The following is a 4,661-nucleotide window of genomic DNA, read 5'->3' as shown; positions in this document are numbered from 1 at the left end:
TTTCAGATCACTCTTCCACAAATCTCTTGGATTCATTGATGAATTTTAAGAGATCCGGTAGAGGAAGAGTATGAACTTTCTCCATACTCAGTGTATCACAACCTAATATCCTAAGTCTGATTCTGGAAAATTCAGGACAGCTACAGAGAAAATGCCCCGCATTGTCGTCATTCTCAAGACAGGATAGGCATATTTAGCTGCCTACGATCCCCATAGTAGCCATATGCCAACCACAGACGTTGTGCCCTGTGATTACACCCACCAGTACTCTCAGGTCCTTCCTGCTGAGTTTTAGGGGAAGGTTACTGTTTTACTGTTTGGTTCTTTCACAAGGCACTTGGCTACTCTGCACGAGTTCAACTCAGACCAACGACCTCTGTGAGTAGACCTCATGAAGTCGTCAATCCATAGTTGAATCGATGCGGAATTGACACCTAGAAAGGTTTCAGGGCCTAGTGGCATACTTGCAGAGCCTTCATTTGCCAATTTATCAGCTAACTCGTTCCCTGCAATACCACAATGTCCAGGCACCCAAATAAGACTAACTTTGTTGTGTTTTGCAACACTCTGCAGTTTTGTCTTACATTCACCGACTAACTTCGAAGAGCAGCGTGGGTTAGCAAGGTCTTTCAGTGCAGCTTGACTTTCACTACAAAGTCCAATACTGTTGCCCCGCCACTTTTTCTCAATTAGCCAGTACGCCACATTCAAGATGGCATAGACTTCCGTAAGGCAGGACTTCTGTCCTGTGGCATAGGAGTACTTAGTGTCTTCTATGTACCATCCAGATCCGCTTCCATCGCTGGTTTTGGATCCGTCGGTATAGAAAGTGTGCTGGTATCCCGTTAATAGGTTATCTGGACTTAACCATTGAAATCTATTTGGAATCAAAACATCATACTTTCTACCGAAGCTATCGACAGGCTCCCGATTGTCCACTGGCATCGAGAACAGTGTGCACCGCTCCGATAACTGGTGGTATATCTGACAGTGGCCAGTGCTTACTTTATTTCCCCAGACTCTGTTTAACTGAAGCCTGTACGCCACCTTCATTGCTTCCTTTCGAATTTGAAGATCTGGAGGTTGCAAGTTCAGAATGGTATTACGGGCACCAGATGTCGTGCTCATGGCACCTGTGATACCCAAGCACACACTTCTCTGTAGCCTGTTTAGGGGTTTTACTCTGGAATTAACCATTGTGGCTTTCAACCATACTACAGAGACGTATGTAATAATGGGTCTAATCAGGGTGATGTACAGCCAGTGTACTATCGCCGGTCTTAGGACTTTTAGTGTTCGAGGGGCCTTCTCCTCGACGTGCTTCTTCCAGGTAAGTTTACTATCGAGGATTACTTCTAGATATTTAACCTCAGAAGACAGTTGTAGTGTTACTCCTTTCAATGTGAGTAGTAACGGGCCTTATGTATTGCGTTTTCTAGTGAAAAGCACTAAGGTACTTTTTGTAGGATTCACCGAAAGACCATGCAATTCGCACCAATACTCAATCTTATTTAGAGCTACCTGCATTTTATTGCATATAACTTCAAGTGATCGTCCTGAGATTAGTACGCATGCATCGTCTGCGTAGGCTTGGATGTGTCCAATTTCCTGCAGATCATTAAGAAGAGAGTCCACCACGAAGCACCAAAGTAGGGGATAGAGTACACCGCCTTGTGGGCAACCCTTCTTAACCTCAACCCTGACTCCTTCATCGCTTTCTCTATCCATGGTAAGCAGTCTTTTGGATAGCATAGAGTGGATCCATCTGACAATGATTTCTTCTACTCCATGACTTCTGATAGAAGAACACATAGAGTCAAAGGTAGCATTGTCGAAAGCTCCTTCAATGCCCACAAGCACACCAGGAGTGTACTCCCTTGTTTCCAGCCCTTTTTCGATTATGCTAACGTACTCGTGCAGAGCCGATTCACAAGATTTCCCACTTTGATAGGCATTTGGCTGACGTTGAGAGGGTTTCGACTTAGAACCCTCGTCCTAATGTGCTTCTCCACTATACGTTCCAGACCCTTAAGCATAAACGATGTCAGGCTTATAGGTCTGAAACTTTTTGGTAAAGCATAGCTGTCCTTGCCTGGCTTTCGGACAAATACAACTTTCACCAAACGCCCCAATTGTGGAACATAAGCATGCGCAAGACATGCCGTAAAGATTCTTTTCAAAGCCTTTACTAGTTGTTCTCCGCCTCGCTTGAGCATGATTGGGTAAATGGCATCGGGTCCTGGGGACTTAAAGTTTTCGAATGACGAGAACACACATTCAAAGTTCGCCCCAATGAGTTTGTGACTTCTTCAATCGCAGTTATTGTCCGGAGTTTGACAACATCACGGATTTCCTCTTAAGTGAGATCCTCATATCGTGTCCAATCCGCTTTTCGAGGATTCTGGCCTGCTGGGGTCGAGATTGTCTCGGCCGCAAGCCCGAACTCTACATAACGATGGCCCGACAGGGAATCTTTATCGAGTACTTTCCAACCAGTGATATGATCTAATATTTTATCGTTAGATAATGTCATATCAATCACTTCCTGCCTTCTGCTGGTCACAAAAGTCGGACCTTCTATATGACCAAGCGAGATGACAGAATGAAGTCCATGAGTTTATGCCCCCTAAAGTTACATTTTGTGCTACCCCAGAGTGTGTTCTGTGAATTTGCGTCACAAATTACAATTAGACCTAGTCCCATTGATTCAGAATATCTTACAACTTCCATAAACTCCCTCGTAGGGGGAGAGAGAATGGAGTCGCAAGGAAAATAAGCTGAGACGATAATTGTCTCTACTCACGGTTCTTGAATTAATATTATGTGAGGATTTGTGTGCAGTTTCGCTTGACTGCGGCATAAAAGAGCAGTAGCCGATATGCTATGCTGCGAGAAGAGTACTTTTCACACGGAAAGCTACGAGGCCAAGAAGAATCATAAAAGCATTAAAAATATGTTGATTTAGAAGAAACCAAACTGCAACACTGCGGAATGCGGACCTTGCCTCAGTGATGTTTTGCATTACACATAATCTGCCATCTCATTTAATGGATTATCTCTCGGCTTTAATGGCGGAATGCTGTCCATTACAAAGCTTCTCAAATGCGGTAGAACGAAGGCAACACAATTGACTGAATACGTTGCAAAAAAGGCACATGAAAAAACTTCGGAGGAGCTCGGCCAAATACCCAAAAAGGGTGTAGCGCCAATTATATATATATATATATAATATAGCCACAGATAGCGCGAATGTAAAATCTGGTGATATTGGTAGAATTAAAGCTTTATTAAAGGCTGAAACAGAAATTTTTTCGCGTAAAACGCACATGCAATTCTCTACATTTATAATGCAATTATGCTTTTAAAATGCTACCTAACTCTATGGAACTTCTCTCCCGAAATATATAGGGTTTTCCAAACAGAGGTGTTTTTTTTATATATAAAAACAAAATACTATTTTTTAATATAAATGATCGCATGTTTATTTCATTATAAAGAAGTTAATAGTGGAAAATAACATCAGGCAAATGACCATGCTTACACGACAATATCCTTTTCATGAAATTTTCCATAACCGAATTGCAAAGTGGCTGCCCTAGGTCCTCGATAGCCTCACGAATTCCATCTTTGAGGTCTTGAATCGACCCTGGGTTGTTGTGTCTTTTACGTAGCCCCACAGAAAAAAGTCAAGGTGTTAATTATCTAGATCTCGGTGGCCAATTGTGATCACCTCATCGAGAGATAACACGGACCGGAAACTTTTTCCGTAAAAGATTAATGGTTTCGTTGCTTGCGTGGCACGTAGCGCCGTCTTGTTGAAAATAAACGTTCTCCAAATCAATACCATCCAATTAAGGCCATAAAAAATCGTTAATCATCTCTCGATAGCGCAATCTATTCACCAATAACACCTGTTATTGAAAACCCTTTTGTATACTCATAGTCCCAAGCGAATCACAGAGCTTAGCGAGTTCCAAGAATAGTGCACGGAAAAGCCGGACAAAATTTTGGGAGTTTTCCAAACAAGGTGGCTATCGTTAGAAGGAGTAATTGCCCGAAATTTGGAGCAATGGGATTGCTTGAGGCTGCATTTAATTTTATGTGTTTATGAAGTTAACGGCTTATTTTCTTTTCTGAACTTATCTTTTACCAATTATTAATAACTTGAATAAAAACTTTCAATCAGAGTGTTCACAATGACCATATTTGTATACAAGTATTAAATCCAACTTTCTATTGATTTTGAGCAACTTTATACGGCAGGATCAGTTAGGGACAGGTATTGACATTAATTTTAACGAAAAAGAAAATCATAAAGTTCCATCAAAATTTTTTGTTGGAATTAAAACGAAGGCATTTATGGAAAGTGGCTTGAGTATTGACGAAGTAATCGAAGTTAAGTCAAAGATTCTCCTTTTATATATAGAGTTATTGCCGCAAATCAAATTAAGATTTGAATTCGGCAGAGAAGATTTAAAACTTTTAGATTTAACCCTTTGCACTCGAGGCCTTTTCGCTTGCGCGAACCAGCAACTGGAGACGATTTCGGCTAAATTCGGCTAACACATTACAAGTAATTGAAAAACATTTATAAGCAAACAAACGTATATAAATAATAAAATTTCACTACTTCCGGGAAAACTATCTTATCGCATATTGTA

Source organism: Anastrepha obliqua, chromosome 6 (assembly GCF_027943255.1).
Source record: "Anastrepha obliqua isolate idAnaObli1 chromosome 6, idAnaObli1_1.0, whole genome shotgun sequence".
Taxonomy (NCBI): Eukaryota; Metazoa; Arthropoda; class Insecta; order Diptera; family Tephritidae; genus Anastrepha; species Anastrepha obliqua.
Note: the sequence above shows the minus strand (reverse complement) of the source record.